At 39.9% G+C, this 20,959-nt stretch overlaps 1 protein-coding gene across 2 annotated transcripts in view; it reads left to right on the forward strand.

The window, feature by feature from the left end:
- The window catches only part of pknox2 (pbx/knotted 1 homeobox 2), a 155,911-nt gene that overhangs the window by 39,938 nt on the left and 95,014 nt on the right, over positions 1-20,959 (forward strand). For both annotated transcript variants that reach the window (XM_033978464.2, XM_055226827.1), the window contains exon 2: positions 7,414-7,494. The gene's annotated coding sequence lies outside the window, so the exon portion shown is untranslated. The remainder of the gene's footprint in view (positions 1-7,413; positions 7,495-20,959) is intronic.

Below are 20,959 nucleotides of genomic sequence, written 5' to 3' on the forward strand. Positions count from 1 at the left end.
AGCCAGAAGTGCCAGCACAAACTGAATGTGGATTAGTAGCAGTCAGGAGTAAGAGTGGGCAGGTGCAAAAAGGTGGAAAAGTCATTTCCTAATGAGACCATAGACTATATAAAGAAGTGGACTAAGTGAGTGTGACGTCACCCATAGCATTTGGCTCCAGTCAAATGAAGCTCCTTGAGGCTAGCAGTTATAGGGGCAAATTTGGAGCCGGGTTTCACATTTGGAATTCCGACCAAAGAGCCAATCCGGAGTGAGGCTGTTAAAGGTAATGCCCCTCCTCACCTGCACCTCTGGTTTAGCAGGGAGAGGGATCATGTAGAGTGGGTTAATACTTACATATATTAAAGACCAAAATGACAAACCTGACAGCAGCAGTTACAGAGAGAGGGGCCACAGTTTTTCAGTGTAAAGTGAATTGGAGTCAGAGTTGATGGAGCCGGAAGTGCACCCATGCGGTGGCTAGCACATTAGTTATGTTAATTTATATATACAGTCTATGATTGTAGATAATACTATGGCTAACTTTGCTAAATGTTAATCTTGCCATATCCTCTTTTATGCAGTTCTTATTATAACCCACAAAGTGAGTATTTTTAACCATAGATTCCTGTTGCTTCCCCTCAACCCTCACACTGGGGACTATCATGTTTAGTGTCTGTCAATGTAAAGATCTTTTGATGGTGTGTAGCTGAAGGCTCTGGTGGCAGCTGGACATGGACTGGACTGTGGTGTTTTGTGTGTTTTGTCTGCCGCAGCAGCTCGTATCGGACACATCGCTCGTTAAATGTTGGGCTTAAACTCACGGTGACGCCAGGCCAGCTCCAGTTTCTCCTCTGGGAGCTTCAGCCATTGTCATCCAGAGTCTTTGAAATCCTGAGACGTACCCAGCAGACACTGACCAGATGAATTTGCGGAGGATTCGAACTTTCTGAATCATAAAGTCATTCATTCATTAATTTATTGAATTCTGATTAATGAACATTAATACAATAATAAATACATAAACAACAGTAAATATACATAAATCTGGTATACTTAATGTACATTTCACATATTTTTTTCTTATCTAAGTTAAAAAAGGAGGGAAAATATATAAATTCCCACCACGTCTTCCATTATAACACTATAAAGTGCTGTTAATTTGACATAAAGCGCCAGATGAAAGGTTTATATACAGGGTGTCCTTATAGTCTCTTTACAATTTTAAACTTGAATTACAATTGATAAGATATATTAATTAGATTTGTTCTATGGTACTCAGTGGTTATAAATGTTTGTAATTACACTGGGGTCTGCATGCGTATGAGTTCCTCAAACATTTTCAGACCATTGGATGGAAGGGAAAGACCAATTCTGTGGGCACCATGTTCCCCAGATATCACACCTCTGGATTTATTTCTATGGGGCTGTTAAAGATATCGTATATGGAACAAAGATATGGGATATTACTGAACTAAATTGGGTAATAGAACAGCCCAATTAAATATTTTGAAATCTTTGTTGAAAACTCATTTGTTTGCACTGAATTTTAACATGAGCTGAGCAAGAGTCTTTTACTGTAATGTATTTGTTATGTTCTGTTGCATTTTTACATGTTTTGTTTTATAAGATTACACTTTATACTGAAAAACATTTTGGGCAGTGGTGGTTGTTTTTCAATGTGCTTTATAAATAAATTTGACTTGACTTTGACTTGACTAAGGCAAAAGATAACAGATGCGATTGCAACCATTGATGAGGCTATGTTACAGCAAACATGGCAAGAAATTGAATACCGTCTACCCTACACTATAGGGACATAGAAAATAGAAATTGAGCTTGAGTCCTGAGTTGTTTTATGTGTTTCTGAGTGTGAGCCGGTACACTGTGACCCCTCAGTGCTGTACAGGTCCATGTGACCCTGTTTCCTGTTTGTCAGAGCAACACAAATACTTCTTACTGTTGCACTTCCTGTCTGTGATCTGTGACACAACCATCTGCAGCCCTCAGACCCAGCTCCACTGTATCCGACTGAGATCCTCTTCACTTTGGGCTGAGTTCATTTCCAGAGTATTCACCTTATTCCGGAAGTTGCCTTGGGCACCGCCATTGTCATTCGAGTTGTAGTATTTTGGGGCTAGTACACAAATCATCCTACTTTATATCATGTTTTAGCGGAAAAGTTTTTCCCAAAGTCTCCATTCCCACTTGACCGGAAGTGCCACCACAAAGAAAGCACAGTTTAATCGCATTTACAGCAAAATTGGACACCTTCAAGTAACTCAAGTGCTTAACATCAGGGAACCACTCACCCATTCATTCTGTATACACAGACACTGGGACGAGGTGGGTTAAGTGTTTTGCCCAAGGACACAACAACAGTAATCATCTTAGGGAGATTGCACCGTCAACCTGAGGATCAGTGGATTTGGCCGCTGTTGTGATGGTTTTAGGTCAAGAGCGCCAACCTTCAGACCAGAGGATAAAGGTTCTACCAACTGAGCTCAAAGGTCGATACATCTGCAGCCCTCAGATCCAGCTCCGTTGTAGTCGGGTGAGATCATCTTCACTTTGGACTGAGTTAATTTCCAGAGACAGGAGCAACGTGAGGTGTGAGTCTTCCTCTGTGTGCGTGGGAGTTTGGGGCACACCAAAAGCCATCGGCATTATTATGCAAAATTAATTATTTGCCTTCAGTTTTATGTCCCCGCCGAATTTTCTTGCCATAAAAAACCTGTCTGCGTTTTATTGAAATGAAATTATGGCTTAATGTCACTTTGGCTATTAGCACGCTGAGTCTGTGCATGCCAATTGATCCCACGGTTGCCATGGAGACGTGGACTACTAAACCTCTGCGCAGCTGTTGTTATGGAAGCCCGGGAACAGCTGGGGGGCTATGGCTGCGTGGGGATTGTGGGAAACGGCTCTTTTGCTCCTCCCTTCACACCTTGACCCCGGAGCCGATGCCAGAGGAAAGTGGAGGATTTGGGAATCTTAAAGATGACCATCTGGAGTTCTGAGCCACTCGGCGGACCCCTCCATATGATCAGACAGGGGCATTTAGGCAGAAACTGTGAATATGCATCTCCTCTACACCTGTTCTAGTGCCAGTGTGAACATAGCAATCAAATGAGTCAAATGAGGCTCTACTCCCTCCCTGGATTCGCCTGGATGCACTGGAGCATATCCCATTATTGATATGAGCAAATGTTGTACACACTGCAACAATATGAACTGCACAAGGCTTGACAGCTTATCCTGGGACCAGCTCTGAGTCTGAGTCATATCCTTCAGACTTATATGGAACCAACTCGGGTAAAGTTGTACCAAAACTGTATTCTGTTTTTTCTTAATCAGTGATAAATGTAAGATTCAACAGTGTCCCATAGCAATTTTGAAACAAATAAAAAAATGATCTGCTGTTTACTATACAGTATACAGTAAGCTGCAGCTATTCGTAGGTGGGGTTGTCATCATGGTGCTTTGCTGTGACGTTTGTGGTGACCATAGAGTGTATATTTAAATGGATTTAGCTAACCCGCTAGCCGCCACTTTCCTAATAAGAAGTGAGCATGGGTGCGCTTCCGGCTCCATCCACTGTGGCTCCAATTCACTTTCTACTGAAAAATTGTGGCCTCTCTCTGTAACTGCTGCTGTCAGACTCGTCATTTTGGTCTTAAAATGTTCATATTAACCCACTCTACATATTCCTGGTGTTATTTTGCTATTGTGTCTGTAAATCAAGCTCGAAGGAACATTAATAACAGACAAATCAGGCGTCTTCTTTCCCCATGGTCACTCCCGCTTAGCAACAGGTTAGATTGACAGCGTTGTTAAGCGCTCGCTCTCAGCCCAATCAGGGGTGTGGGCGGGAACTCTGCTCCAATTTGGCCCCTATACCTGCTAGCCTCGATGAGCTTTATTTGACTGGAGCCAAACGCTGTGGGTGACATCACACTCCCTTAGTCCACTTGTAGGCGATGGGTATTCCCTACAATAACAGACCAAATGAGGAATGGGACATTACATTTCATCTCACGTTAACAGTTAGCATAAAGCCTCTTTGTCTCATATACCTGTGTAGCCATATGCTGCTGACTGATCCATGGCGGAATGTTAACGTTTCCTCTGTGTCTCTTGTGAGGAGTTTGGTGATTAGACCTCCAGCCCCCTGGGTGGAGCCCCTCTCTGTTCCGACTCTTGCTCCCATTCATTTTGACGTCAACAGGAAGGTCAGCCGTGTCCCTCAGGGGTCATGGACACTCACGGAAAACACTCCCTGACTGTGTGTCTGTGTGTGTGCCTGTAAAGACACTCAATTACTCATGTTACTAAAATTTCAAACTTGATTTTGATACCACAATGATAATTTTTAAAAAAAGTATTTTTTTTTTAGACAACAGAATGTGATTTTCAACATTAAATGGTAGTACTTTTTTATATTCCCATGTGGCCTTATATTCCACACTATGCAACAAACTATAGGTTTGTTCCATAGGGGTCCATGAGTATACGAGTCTATGTGGTCTTATTCTTTTTCTAATACAGCTCAAGATCATTCTCATGCTATTCAGAAAAGGTTCATTTCTGTCTTGTGAATGGGACTTTTTTAGCTTTAGTATTGATTAGTGTCTGATTTTTGATACTTTTGGCAACTCTGGTCTTTAGTAAGTTGTCATAAGTCAATGTAATGTCCCCAAGAAGTCTGCATGTGTGTATGTGTGTGTGTGTGTGGGGGGGGGGGGGTGTGTGTGTGTGTGTCTGCCTGCATGTGTGTGATACAGGAGTGGGAGGTTAGCATCTCCGACCTGGGCCTGAGGGATGGCCTAAGGGAGGAAGGGCCCAGGAGCTTAGGGAGGGCTTGCAGAGGATTACCAAGAAACTAAAATGTTTTCTTTGTAGCAGAAAGAAACCTAAGGAACACTCCCTGTCAAATCTCCCATGGTCCGAGGGGCTTGTTTGCTCCGAAACTGAATCTACATCCTTAAGTCATTTCCGTTGAGTTGGGCTTTTAAGCTTACCTTTAATATCATTAGCGGTAGTGTTTAGAAAGTTTTAGACCCATGTTTATACAAAAGTCATATAAACAATACTACCAGGATTTCCTTTAAAATAACATACAACTTTCTAAAGTTAGACAGGGGTAACTGTGGTCTGGGTCTCTGCTGCAGTTTGTGGCATTAGTCAACATTACGGCAGAAGGTTATGTATTTACAAAGGGAAATGTAGAAAATACATACGGGAATCTTGGAGTATTAAAGTAGTAGTAGTAAGTTGGCTCATGTTGGCGGATCCAGTTCTGCATCATTTAATTGCGGAATTTATCTAAACGTTCCATGAAAATCCAACCTCACACAGCAAGATGGATTCTCACGATATTTGTAAGTTCACAAAGTCACGAGAATCCACTTTGGCTCCCGCTGTGAGGTTCAAATTGGCCCATCAACAGGAGGACCAATCACAGAGAGGCCACGATAAATACTATACTGACTTATTGTTCAGTACATGACAGTGGAACAATTATATTTGGGGGTCAGTATTTTTCATGGGGATTTTTTTTTTTTTTTTTTTTTTTTTTTGCAGCAATGGGAAAAGTTTGGTTCTTGTTCTGTTCTGCAATGAAATTTGAACTGTAACTGAATTATGAACTTTCATGGCTCATTATAGACAGACTCGCGATTTAAGAGTTGCATTCTGTTTTTATGTATTGGCATTTCACTATTTTGTACATTTAAAATTGTATTTGAGATAATTCTGCTTTAGGGTTTGGTTTCAGTATTATCGTTTATCCTCTCTATTTACTTCAGCGATATATTAAACTTCAAAATGTGTTAACATAACAGGCCCAATCACTAAACAGCACTGAGGTCTGTGAGGAAGCTAAAGTGTCCAAGTGACCAAACCAAAGATGGTGACGCTGACAGATGAACATCACACGATTGTAGCGAAAATTCTGACTATTTAGTTTAAGAAAATCAGGCAGAAGGTCAGAGGTCAAAGGTCAGAGCTGTGTGTGTTTGTGGAACAGGGAAGATGTCTGAGCTTTTCTCTCAACTGGATGTAGCAAACGTTAGATTTTTTGACTTGTTCCGCTGTTGTGGCACTTTGACCAGTCAGATTCAAGTGTTCGTCATGACACACATATCAATCTGGCATAAACCAGGTTAATGAAAATCTTTTCCACTTGTTGAAATTATTCATATTTCACAATATCCACATAAAGTCCAACTGTGTAACGTTTCAGCCTTTTTTTGCATTTCCACAAACCTGGCTCTTACATTGGCCTGGAGGAGGCCGTCACCTAGAGATGTTGTTCCTTTGGCTGTAATATTTGTCTTTCTATTTCCATGAAATCAACAAGCCATGTTTTTTTTCTATGAAATGAACCAAAAACACAACAATAACACAACCTTATAGATGTTTTGCTGGATTTTCCAAGCCAGTGCCGTAAATCCACTTTAGACTTTCACATGGAGGAAAGCTGAACACTGAGTCCCATTTTGAAGCGAGATTGATAGGTCTAAAAGCAGAAGGGCCCTAAATCTGCCCAGCTCTCCCTGTATCCCTGATCCACCGGGGCCTTTAGCTACCACACACACAGTAGTCCCTGCAGAGCCCAGCCGCTTGGATAAATAACAGCCCTTCAGAGGCACAGCGCTGGAGGTACAAGCCCCCGCTGGCAGGCCCCACCACTCTCCCACTGTTCAGCTTCAAGTGAAAGATCAGGTGTCCAGCCCTCAATGCCTGATTGAACTTAAATCTTTAGCATGTGCGGCATACATCTTGTGAGGAACGCCAAGCCAGGAACCAGCAGAGACCTTAAAGGAGAGTTTTGTTTTAAACTGCAACACACATAGTTTATTCATTTACATTTTGTTCAGTATAGGCTTGTCAGAAGTCTTGAAAATCATTTAGGACAACACTAATCATACAGTTAAAACCAGAAGTCCACTGATCTGAATGTTGGCAGTTCAAGCTCCCACATTTGAGTGCTGTCATTGTGTCTTGTTCTTGGGCAAGACACTTCACCCACCTCGCCCCCAGTGTCTGTGTACACTGGTGTGTGAATGTGTGTGTGAATGGGTGAGTGGTTCCTTGATGTAAAGTGGTTTGAGCCTTGAAGGTGGAAAAGTGTCTAAGTATGTGGTGTAGTAGTGTTTATGTGGTTGTCTGCTGTGTTTGTACAGAGCCAGACCATGTTAAATGCATTTTAATATTTTCTCTATATAAAATTTTAATGAAACATGCACCATTATAATTGGTATGTACATGAATGTAATATTATAGGATAGTGTTTTGTTGTCGTCCCTTTTGTTTGTAATTAGACTGAGCTTACTGCCTAATACCCTGCATTAGATTACATTAGTGTGCATTACACTGATGATCACGTCTTTCAAATGAACCATGTCCAAACTGTCTCTGGTCTCTTCACAGCGTTCGTGTGGAGCGCTGGACTCTGGGCCTGGAGCTGACAGCACACCCCATAGTCTCTGCACTGGTGCCAACAAACTCACTGTAAGTCCATTTCATTAAAGAGGGGGTATTACTCTTCTGTGGCTTATTAAAGAGGGGGTATTAGACTTGTATGGATATTAAACGTCCTGTGTTATGCAAAATTGACTTTTGTGAGTTTAAGCCATGTTATAATGCTGTTACCACCTCAAAAACAGACCTGGAGTTGTGTTTTGTTTTATTCACACATGTTTGAGTAACACTTTATTATTAGTCTGTCTACATCTCCAAAGCTCAAAACACTATGCTTCATCTTGTGATGTTATGAAGTGCTAGTTTTCAAGTTAAACAACAAGTTCAACAGCTACTTTTGACCTTTATTTCAGTAGAGATGGTTATTCCAGGGCTGAAATCATTGAAATCATTCTAGTGAATGTGTATGGAGTTTGAAACATAGTGGAGCACTTCCTGTGTCATCACATAACATCACAAGATGAAACAGAGTCTTTTCAGTTTGAGAGAAGAACTCAGCCTAAATATACAGGGTTTCTGCATTAAACATGAAAATATCGTAGTAAGAGACCTTTAAAGAGGGGGTAATTTACTTCTACGGGGTATTAACTGTAACACATAACATATTTAGATCATCATGATACGTTGTTAATTAAAAAAATAAATATATATATATATATATATATATATATATATATATATATATATATATATATATATATTCACCCAAAACAACATATTAACATGTTTAATAAGTTTCAGTTTCATTTCTGATGCTCTAAGTTCCCATTCTCTTTGCTCCCTTTGTATCATATTTTGTATATTTATGGAGAATTGACATGTGGTAGAATGGGTGACGTAGGCTAGGGGGTGGAGCTTTGATTGTACTACTAACCATACGGAGGTTTTGAATAGGGCCCTGGAGAGATCGCTAGAATACTCAAACATGCATGGATGACTAAACTAAAACCTCTGCAGGCATGTTTTTGATGAGGGAACAATGTTATAACATGGTAGAAAGTAAGATGTAAAGGATTTTGATGGTGAAAAAGCACCAGTATGACCATTTACTGTAACAGCTCAAAGTTTTGAATACCTCTGTCATATAAAATGCCTTGATGACAACAACAATAATAATAGTACATTCATTATCTGCCCTGATTCCAGCTCCAGTCACTGATTTAATGTCAGAGCACACAATCAAATATAATTCAGGACATAAACAGGTCGGCATGCCAGGCTCTGTTCTTAATGATCAGAGCTCTTCACTCCAGGCTGCTCAAACCAACCATCATCTCAATCAGTCACTCGTCCAAATGAAACCTTCGATTTCTGTTTGCTTCCCACTGGAAACTCAAATCTATATTTACGTTTTATAAAGCGCTCATAATCTCTTTGGACTAAAATGTTGTTTGCATGTTGGTCTACGATCTAAGTACTAATCAGTACTGAAGAGGTTGTGATTCTTGTAAATATTCACATTCGAGCTACTGAAATATCAGATTATTTTAACTGGGTCTGGAGCAAAGCAAAAGTGATAGTGTTTTTTGTTCATGTTGTGAAGCTGGTCTACATAAAATGGAGATTATCTTTGCTGACAATTATCCAGTGGTGGAAGAAGGACTTCATTTTGTTACTTAAGTAAAAGTACAGATACTGAAGCAAAAAATACTAAAAAGTAAAAGTATCACATGAAAAAAATCGACTCAAAGAGTAAAAAATACAAGTATTTCACATGGATTTTCAGGTTTTATAAGACTTCAAATTTAGTGATTTTGATCAAAATTTGAGCTGAATTTTGTTCAGCAGAAACAATTGAATCAATCTGTTTTTATTCACATATTTTTGTTTGTTGAAATTATTAACGTGTTAAAAATAAACCCTCACAGCACGTCTCAGACAATAATAATAAAAAAAAAATACTTTTCAGTCCAGTTCAAAAATTTAGTGGAGTAAAAAGTACAGATACCTGCTCTCAAATGTAGTGAAGTAAAAGTAAAAAGTATCCCCTGTAAAATTTACTAAAGTAACGTGTTTTGAATCAACATAAAGAACAATATATGTCACAATATTAAAATTTACAAAGGAATAGTTTTAATATTGATTTGTATCTGATTTTTACATACTTCTTACTTCATGGGGACTTAGGCCTGTCACGATAATCACTATATCGACTTATCGTTCTATATATGAACCAATTTATGACATCACAACGTGGAACAGAGCTGGAGCAATATTTTTGGGGCGTCACTATTTATCATGTGTACTTTTTCTTTGCACTACAGGGAAAATATTGCTTATTTTGTGGCTATATGATCAGGTTTAAGCCATAAAATGTTGAATTAATAACTTGTATGACTCATTACAGATGCAAACTAAGAATTTAACAATATTGTAGATTTAGAATAGTTTTTTTGTTTAAATCTGCTATTTTTCCTTCCCCCTGCTCCATTTGACGCCCCTGCTTCTGACAAACCCATAAGAATGCTATGCTAATTTTTGAGATGACTTCACGTTGTGTTTCAGTCTCTTCTCATGTAATCAAAATGTGACTGCCTCATATTTTTAAACTGAAGTTATTGCGGTCCACCTCCGCTTGAGTCACTCTGGACGCGGTCAGAGAGAAAATGAGGTGTAAATGACTCAAAGCGTTTAAATATGGCTGCCAAAGAGTTTCCCGGTGGTTCAGACCAAAACAACAACTACATTTTTTCACACATGTGCAAACAATGTGTTATGGTTGTGTTTAAATATGTGCACTCTATGGGTCCTCTGTATTTGAGGGAGTTACTGCAGCGCCCACACTATGGAACAGCGCCCTCTGCCAGTTGTTTTAAATGTGCAATAAAAATAAACAGGTAGGTTCATAGTGGTCCATGGGTGTAGACTAGTTTATGTGTCTTATACTTGTTCTGATACAGCTCAAGATCATTATAAAGATATTCAGGAAAGGTTAATTTCTGTCATGTGAATGGGACTTTTTTAGTATTGATACCTGCTCAAATGAGTATCTAGTTTCAGTACTAATTTTAGTATCGATTAGTATCTGATTTTCAATACTTTTGACAACCCAAATACATAGACTGCGGCTTTACGTTTTGTTCATTGTAAACTGCAATATTGTCCATTTACTTCCTGTTGAAAACTACAAAAATGAAAGGTCCTGTTAATGTTTAAAGTTTTTACAGGAGAAAAACCCTAGAGTCCAGTCCAGGTCAGTTAAAAAAAAAAAAAAAAAAAATCTCAATGAAGTATACGGGAGTGGGCGGGGATAGGGGTAAGTAAAAACACACATTTTCTGAACACACAAGCCTTGAATGCAGGACAATACAGACTTACTCAAACATGCATGAATCAACTGAAATACAACTCAGAGCAAGCTAATGACTTTCATAACAAGATTTAAAACTCAGAAAAGCTGATTTTTACCATTCTAATAGCAAAAAGACTGGAGTAAGCCATCCCGACCTACATATTTATGCGTAATCACATCTCAGTTTTGGGTTTACGAGTTGCCATCTAAAAATTCCTGCAGCCCTGACATTTGGGAAAGGTCAACTCTCCAGATATATCCCTGAAGCTGCCCTGTTTGACAATTGTTTTCATTCCTGGATCAAGTTGGGATTAAATGCGTTTTCTCTGGGGAATTCTAGGAGTCACTTTGTAGAGCGACAGAGTTGGCTTTTGTGGCTCAAAATATCTGTCTGCGAAAACACTCCAGAGAAAGGACAGTCCAGCAGAGACACAGTAATGACCAGGCCACGTTCTTGTTCTTTGAAAATGCCATAACCTCAGATGGTGGGGAAGGGTAGGCCTGTCACAATAATCACTATTTCGACGTAATGTTCAGCATGTGAAAGATGGAACTGTCACGGTTTGATATAGGACCCAAAAGCAGAACACAGGAGAGTACCGGTAGTTAAAATAATGTATTTATAGTTAATTAAGCGGTTGGGCTGGCAGGGCAGGCAGACTGGTGAGCAGGGCGGGCCGGCAGGCTGGATCTAAGCACAGGAAAAAACAACTTTCAACCAAGAATTCAAAATATCGAAAAAGCCAAATGAAAAACTACTAACAAGTTGCGTTGATCAAACAAACTGGTTAGAAGTGGCTGTGGAGCTGCTCTTCTGATACTGGAGGTAGTGCAGATGGAGGCCAGGTGTGCAGACAGTCGCCACACCCAGACAGGAAGAGACAGAGGACACGGAGGATGAGGGGGAAGGCAACTGGAAAAGCAGGACTGGACCAGAGCACACTGTGACAGGGACGATATATGGCTAACTATTGGTACATTCTGCTGTTTATTTGTTACAGCTCAGGCCTTTAATGAAACAGTCTATTTAAAATTGTTCACTGGGATTATCTTGCTTTGTTCAAATCTTAATCAGTGGCATAAAGTAGTTTCAATATTATCGCTTATCACAATATTTCTCTGTAGTGATGTAACATGGTTCAAAATTTGTTGTTGAGACAGGCCTAGGCAAGTGCTCTTTTGGAGATTTTTTTTATTTTTTTTAACCTTTTTTTTTACGTCACAGAGCCCAAAAGGAGTCGGCTGAAGGAGTTGGTTATGAGCCCCTTCTCCAAAGCAGTTCTGATTTACAGCTGTGAAACTTTTAGCTTTTTGTTCACACATGGGACAGTTTATAATATTCACAAAAAAAAGAAAAAAGAAAAAAAGTTCAATGTTACAAGGTGTTTTGGGTCAATATTGGTCAGTAAATTACACCAATTTATAGACCAAAATGAGATATTGACTGAAGCGATATCTTGGGGCCGATATCTGATCCATCAAAACTTGAGCTGATATCTGATCCCAGTATCATATCGGTGTGTCCCTGATCCAGGTACATGTACTTAACCCTATGTGAGCTGATTACTCACACACAGCTGTTTGCATGTCTCTGTCTATGTGACCATGTTAAACACAAAGATAGTTGTTGTTTAAATAACCATATAAAGTCAGACTAATACAATAACAATATATTTATACCCTTGATAAATGTTGTACCCACAGTCATTCCTATACCCAGACACTCCACATACTGCATAAAGAAGTGGACCAAGTGAGTGTGATGGCACCCATAGTGTCAAATCAAAAGAGTCCTGTTGCTAACGCTAGCTGGACTGACCTCTGGGAAAGAAGGTGCCTGATTTGTCTGTTTTTAATGTTCATATCTTGATTTACGGCCACAATAGTGAAATAAAAAAAACAACAACACAGGATCATGTAGGTCGGGTTATTATGAACATTTTAAGACCAAAATGACGAGCCTGAGCGCAGCAGTTACAGAGAGAGGGGACATAGTATTTCAGTGTAAAGTGAATTGGAGCCACAGTCGATGTAGTCGGAAGTACGCCCATGCTCACTTCCTACTTGCAATGCGGCGACTAGCGGGTTAGCTAAGTCCATTTATATATAGTCTATGGTCTCACCTGGTTTTTGTTCACTCTCACCCGCTCTCTCTCTGGTCTTCCTCCGTCAGACTAAAGCTGGCCCTCTATCAGACAGAACCTCTTGGGTCTGGAGCTCACGCGGCAGCCTCTCGCTGAGCGCTAAATGGCCTGGTTATGCTAAAGTGTATTGGTCATTATACAAAGTCCAGACTAATCTCACATCCCGTCTCCATGGCCCCCAACACCCAGCGCCATTCCCCACCAAGGATTGTTTTACGCTTAATTCTGTTAGCCTTAATGAGATTTTCCTAATTAAATCTGCTGCTTGTAGGAGACCCATGCACACCCCCGTCCGTCTCCTACATCGCCAACTTCCAATCTACAGCAGAGGCCATAGAACATGGTTGAGCGACTTGGGAAAAATATCTTAACTGGAATTCTGACAAGCATTGTGATTAGAACAAACTAATACAAGGATCACATTTCAGAACATGCTTGTACAGATTTAAACTGCCGGGTTAGCACTTTTTATGCACAATAAGACTAGATATTTTGTTGTTATTTCTATGGACAGAGATGGGTAAAGTGACCAAAATGAGTACTCAAGGAAGACTAGCATTAGTTTAAAATAATATTACTCAAATAAAAGGAAAAAAAGTAGTGAATGTTTCTGAACACTATTGTAACAATAACAAATATTTTAATTTTTAAGATTTCAAATATCAAATCTATGTTTAGAATAGTTTAAAAACATAATCCGCATTCAGAACAATCTAGAAAAAATATTGCCACGAAGAATAACAGATTACCTGAGCACAACAGTAAATGAAGATTTTCTCACTGGTATTATGGTTATAGTTTTTTTTTTTTTTTTTTTTTTTTTTTTTTTTTTTGCATGTGTGTGTGTGGGTTTTTTTTTTTTATTTTAACATGGTTTGGTTTAAGGCTAGGCAAGGCAATTTTATTTGTATAGCATGATTGGCACCCAAAGTACACACACAAAGTAAGTGCTTTATAGAATAAGAAATTAATATCATAATACAGACAAATCAAAACAGAAATAATAAATAACATAAAACAATAATAAATAATAATACACATTCAAAGAGAAGAGTGCAGAATAAATCCCCTTCAGTCATATGCACACCTAAACAGAACCGTGTGGAGCCTGGATTTAAACATTGTCAAAGTAGAGGCCTGTTTCACATCTTCAGGAAGACTGTTCCAGGTTTTAGCTGCAGAAAACTGAAACAATGATTCCACATGTTTAGTTCTGGTTTAGTCCTAGTTTAGTCCTAGTTCAATCCTGATTCTGGGCACCAGCAGGTGGCCGGGACTAAACCAGGACTAAACCAGGACTACATCAGGAGACTTGTCCCTGAAAATCTCAAGAGTGTGAGATGGTTCATATGGCACTAACATGTGGGAGATGTACTTTGAAGTTAGGCCATGGAGAGACTTGCTTTAAAGTCTATTCTCTGAGCCACAGAGTTGCTTGTTGAGTTGCTTGTATTCTTCTTCATCATCTTCTTTTTCTTCCTTTTCGTCTTCTCCTTGTTGTTCTTCTTCTCCTTCTTCTTCATCATCTTCATCGTCTTCTTCTTAATCTTCATCTTCTTCTTCATCTCCATCATCGTTGTTATTAATTTATTATTTAAATTTTTTCTCTTCATGGATTTGTATTAAGTATGAGTGGATTTGGATGTGATGTGTGGGTGGAGTGTGTTGAGTGGGGAGCCTGCCCTCCTTGGGTTTGTCAATAAAAAAAATGTGATTGAAATAATTACTCTGATCAGTTACTTGTGGATAAAATTGTACTTAAGTAACGTAACTGAGTACTCCCGATCTGTGTCTGTTTTGAACCAACACTTTTTAATGACAAACAGGGACAAGGACATACTTTTGTGTTATTTTGTGGATTTCCAATTTCGCGGCAAAACGCACCGCTGCACTCGTGATAGCCAATAGCGTCTGATCTGATTTGTCAGGACAGGAACATGTCTGCCGTTGTCAAGGTGAAGTGGATTTATGTGGAGACGGGATTTTCGCACATCACAATCTGCTGTCATGCTTGTGTCTGATAGAAGACTCCAGGGGCTGAGGCCACTGGTGACTCCGGTTTACATAGAAATTGCAAGTTTTACGAATCCTGTGACTCAACCAAGTCTCAGTAGCTTTTGAGGTAGTTCTTTTTGTATTTTTTATGTCTGCAAACACTCAAGATTTGCATAGATTTGATGTAAAGTGCCGTACTGAAGGTGTAAGACCCAATCCAATAATCCCATAAATGACCTCTGTGTAAACATTGGTGCACTATACCATGTACTAAATGGTAAAAGGTCACATTTTTATACAGCGCTTTTCCACCTTCAAGACACTCAAAGCACTTTACATCAAGGAACCACTCAGCCATTCACACACACACATTCATACACCAGTGCACACAGACACTGGGGGTGAGGTGGGTTAAGTGTCTTGCCCAAGGACACAACGACAGCATTATTTCCACTTGCACTTACTAGAGAACCAGTGGAGACCTGTGTCTCCCCCAAACTGTGTCCCAGCAGACTTAACCAAAACCATTGATTTGTACCAGTATTATGTAAGAAATGGCCCAGGTCTCCCTATTTTTGACCAATCTGATCCCCGTCAACAGTAGAGAGGGAAAAAATATGGTCATTTGCTTAGCTGAAACCATAGACTGTATAAAGAAGTGGAGTGTGACATCACCCACAGCATTTGGCACTTGTCAAATGAAGCTCATCGAGGCTAGAGCAGTTATAGGGGCAAATTTGGAGCCGATTTCCATATTTGGAATTCCGACCGTGAGTATCATAGCAACCAAAGAGCCAATCTGTAATGAAGCTGTTGAAGGTGATGCCTCTTCCCGCCCGCACTGCTGGTTTAGCAGGGAGTGGGCACTTATCAACACAGTTAATCAAACCTGTTGCTAACACTAGCAGGATCAACTTCGGTAAAAGACGGTGCCTGATGTGTCTCTTATTAATATTCATATATTGATTCACGGACAAAATTGCGAAATGAAAACACCAGGACCATGTAGAGCAGGTTAATACTGACATTTTAAGGGGCGAACGAGGCGAACCTGACAGGAGCAGTTACAAAGAGAGGGGCCACAGTTTTTCAGTGTAAAGTGAATTATATATACAGTCTATCGCTAAAATACAGAAAAACATTTTTGAAAATGACCCAAAAGTGAGCCAAGAATGGACAACATTGCGCTCTTTTTATACAATTTATACCAACGATTTCAACCTGAGTGTGTCCCAGTTTTTAATGTTGAAAACCTGGTCACCCTAAGTTATACTGTACTTTTGTATTTCATCTTCCAGCACAGTAGCTAGTGCTTAGGTCCAAATCCGACTGACAGCCCATCACTGACAAAGAGCACATGTGCAATAGATCCATGGGCCTATACTAATCCACATGTAGCAGCATGCAGTGCTAAAAGGAAAGTGCTGACGGCTGGGACCACCGCAGCCCGGGACGCCATTGTTGCCAGCCGCCACTTGTCCTGCTTTTGTGGATGCCCCCCAGGGAACTCTTTCTCCGAGTATTGTGGTCTCCTGTTTCCTCATTGGGCTCTTCACACCCGGTGCCAGCTCAAACTCCAACTTCCCAAGCCATTATTCCCCAATTCCCCTCTTTTTCTCTCATGGCTCCGGTTCATTGAGACTGGAGTTCACCCCCTCCTGATCACTGTTCAAGTGTACTCAAGATTTAGTCATGCTAATAGTTAATGAGATGTTTTATATTAGTATTTTTTGATAAATTGTTCTGAGTATCTGTTCCGGATATGTCCCATAGGGAAGATGACCCAGGCTGATGCTGGGGGGACTATGTCTCTCGGCTGGCCTGGGAATGCCTTGGGGTCCTATCAGAGGAGCTGGAGGAAGTGTTTGGGATGAGTGAAGTCTCGGAGTCCCTGCTTACAGTGCTGCCCCCACAATCTGGCTCCGGGTTAACACATAAACTAAAGCAGTGGACTAAGTGAATGTGACGTCACCCAAAGCGCTCAGCTCCAGTCAAATGAAGCTCATCGAGGCTAAAGCAGTTATAGGGGCCAATTTGGAGCCGAGTTCCATATTTGGAAATTTGACCGTGAATATCATAGCAACCAAATAGCTATTCTGGTGCAAGGCTGTTGCAGGTAACGCCCCTTCCTGCCTGCTCCCTGCTAAACCAGCAGTGCTTAGCAACACTGTCAATCAAACCTGTTCAGACCTTGGAGAAAGAAGGCGCTTGATTTGTCTGTTATTAATGTTCATATCTTGATTTACAGACACAATAGTGAAATAAAAACTCCAGGATTATGTAGAGCGGGTTAATATAAACATTTTAAGACCAAGATTACGAGTCTGACAGCAGCAGTTACAGAGAGAGGAGCCACAGTTTTTCAATGTAAAGTGAATTGGAGCCACAGTCAGTGGAGCCAGAAATATACCCATGATCATTTCCTATTTAGAACGTGGCAGCTAGCAGATTAGCTGTGTCCATTTATGGATGATAAATTGTAATGCACTGTGGGACATGTTCTGACGTGATCCTTGGACATTGAGACTCTGAGATTGAAAAGTGGGACTTGGCTCTGCTCTCCACTTTGATTAATTTAGGTTTAGTTTTTAATAATCGTTGAAAATAGTACTTTTAGTCAACAAAAATGTATGGTAAACAATCACATTTTTATATAGCACTTTTCCACCTTCAAGGCTCAAGGCACTTTACATCAAGGAACCAATCACCCCTTCACACACACATTCATACACCAGTGCACACAGACACTGGGGGTGAGGTGGGTTAGGTGTCTTGCCCAAGGACACAACAACAGCATTCATCTGTTTATGTTGAGAGTGGGATTTGAGCTGCCAACCTTCAGATCTGTGGACAAGCACTGTACCAACTCATATACTTGCAGTCATAGTTTTAGACGACAAAATTGTATGTAATTTTAGTTCTAGTTTATCTCTATGGTTACTTTTTATTTATATTTGATTTAAGTGTCACTCAGCAAAAATATGACATTGACAAAAACGATTACAAAAATATTTGAGTTGACAAATGTAAGCCGGCTCTTCATTCATTTCTACACATTCACAGAGCAGTGGAGTTGTCCAGCGCTCATAGAAAGGCTTCCTCTCTGAAATCCAAACGTTGATCGGGTTTCTACCACCTGTTATACAACTTTGGACAGTGTGGGGGCAGTGTGGGGGCAGCGTGGGGGCAGTGCAGGGGCAGTGCGGGGACAGTGTGGGGGGAGGGGGTGGATTTGATCACCATGGTAGCGTATGTGTGGGACCACGTTGTTTCCTGCTTTTGTTTCAATAGAATCTGTCTCAAAGTCACATATCCAGGTGCAGGACTATTCTGGGTTGGATGAAGTTTTCAATTTTGTTTCTTAAGTAAAAGTACATATACAGAGGCAAAAAGTTACTCAAGTAAAAGTAAAATTATCACATGAAAAAATCTAGTTAAGTAAAAGTATTTAAGCACCCACCCACTTAAAAATGTAGTTTTAGAGTAGAAAGTAAAAGTATTGTAATTTTGTTAAAGTGTTATGTAGATATATTGATATAAAATAGACATATTTTGGTCATCAGTAACAATACAAGTTTATTTATTTGCTCAAAGCCAAAGCTTGAACTCAAAAACTTCAGTCAGGATGTTACCACGAACATGGTAAAAATAACTCCTCATCAAATCATATGAAAAGTACTTATTACTTTCCAGATACTACAGATACTGCTCTCAAATGTAGTGAAATAAAAGTAGAAAGTATCCGCTTTAAAATGTACTTAAGATACCTACAGTACTTTACTACTTGTACTTCATTACCTTGCACCACTGAGTACTTCTAATATTATTATGCTGCAGAGGTGGGACCAGTACATCTGATACAAACTGGGAAACGCTGAAATTGATAAATTGAAATTGTAAATATATATATAAAAAACAGTATAGATAATGGCTTGATTTTCAACCCTTCAGAATTTTCCTTCACAGCAGAGAAATACTGGGGTTAACGAAACCTAATCTGAACCATAACCCTCTTCAGAAGTAAACATCAGCGACATGGATGTACGAAGCCTACTTTACTTTTTGGTGCACACTGTGTCTCCGTATGCACTCACAGAAGGAATCACAGATCACATGCTGTACTGGTACAGTAACAAACATAACTTGTAAAATTAACTCCTTCAGTTGAATGAATGTAAAACAAAATTGGAAATGGGTCATTAGGGTCCTACGCCTGGTTGTAACTGAAAAATACTCTTCGCAGCTCATTCATAGCTGTGTAACTGTTTCACTCTTTTAGCACTGCCATACACTGTATATATATATATATATATATATATATATATATATATATATATATATATATATATATATATATATATATATATATATATATATATATATATAATTCCCTTTACATTGAAAAACTGTGGCCCCTCTCTCTGTTGGTTTGTTCCCACCGGGGCGTCAGGGGCGTCGAGTTTATATGCAAAGTCTATTGTGGACTTGCGTCTTTTTGCGGTGTGTTTTCAAGTATCAGGGTGGTGCGAATCTGGTGTTGACGCAGCGTGCCTTGAGCGGGTTGGACACTTTGTTTCACATGTCCAAAAGTTGAAGAAGCTGAACTCTTTGACTCTTTGTCAACCAATCAGAGACTATGTAGAAAGTAGAAAGATATCAGCCACAAACTAGCAGCGACTTATTTATGTTGGCCGCGTAAAGGTTAGTCACGGATCCACCGCAGAGCTAATTGCCTCTGTTGATGGGTTTTATGTAATAAATACACTAAAGCCACTCTTTCAACCTGGTCTGCAGCTTTCACAAAGACACAGGAAAAACAAAACATCTAAAGGCACTCGCAGTCAGCTGGCGTCCAGGGTGTCCAACTAAAGTGGTCCAATGCGTTCTTGACACCCCGGTGTGAACACACCATGTAACTGCTGCAGTGAGCCTTATTATTTTGGTCTTAAAATATTTGTATTAATCCGTTCTACATGATCTTGATGTTTTTATATCACTATTATGTCCATAACTCAAAATATGAACATTAATCACAGACAAATCAGGCGCCTTCTTTCCCCTTCTTTCGCTCCCGCTAGCGTTACTAACAGGTTTGATTGACAACGTTGTGAAGCACCCATTCCCTGCTAAACCAGCAGGGCAGCCGGGAGGGGGTGTTACCTTCAACAACCTCACTTTGGATTGGCTCTTTGGTTGCTGAACTCGGCTCCAAATTGACCCCTATAACTGCTGGCCTCAATGAGCTTCGTTTGACTGGAGCCGAACTCTATGGGTGACGTCACACTCACTTAGTCCACTTCTTTATGGAGTCTCTGAGCACCACACGTTTTCATCTCATATTCCTCTTCTGAAGAACAGTGTCTGCTCAACCGTGAAGGGCAGCCCTCTCTTTAACTAATAACTCTTTGATTACATATGTAGGTCATGGCCCACATTTATGACCAAGAGCTGTCTCAAATTTCCCTGTTATAAAAAATTTGATTGAAGGTAAATTAAGTAAATACTCAGATACTAAATGTAATTAAAGCGATACTGAAAAATAGGACCTTTCCTGGTGACAGTAGGTTTAGTTATTAGTGTTTGTCCTCTGATCTGAAAGTTGATGGTTTGAATCCCACTCTTGACCTTAACATCATTGGTTGAGCAGTCAGATCCACTGACGCACAGGTTGGTGGTGCAATACCAGCTCCACAGATGAATTCTGCCGTTGTGTCCTTGGGCAAGACACCCACCTCACCTCCAGTGTCTGTGTACACTGGTGTATGAGAGTTTTAAATGGGTTTTTGGGATTAAACTATTCTAGTAGTTATTTCGTTGGAGCGATCACTTTACGACAGCAAAAGTGGTGAAAGGTGAGGGTCAAGCAAAGGAAAATGACATTTTTCACAGTGCCACCTAATGTTAGAGAAATAAAATATCGTTTTATAGTCAGAATGATTTGAAATGAGGGTCGTAGCTCATCTTTTAGAATGGCAGTTAAGTTAAACACACAGGTTAACTGTACCAATTAAACTCTGACTGTCTATTACCCATGAAACAGCCATTTTGAGACTTTCTCCATATG

Source organism: Periophthalmus magnuspinnatus, chromosome 14 (genome assembly GCF_009829125.3).
Source record: "Periophthalmus magnuspinnatus isolate fPerMag1 chromosome 14, fPerMag1.2.pri, whole genome shotgun sequence".
Taxonomy (NCBI): Eukaryota; Metazoa; Chordata; class Actinopteri; order Gobiiformes; family Gobiidae; genus Periophthalmus; species Periophthalmus magnuspinnatus.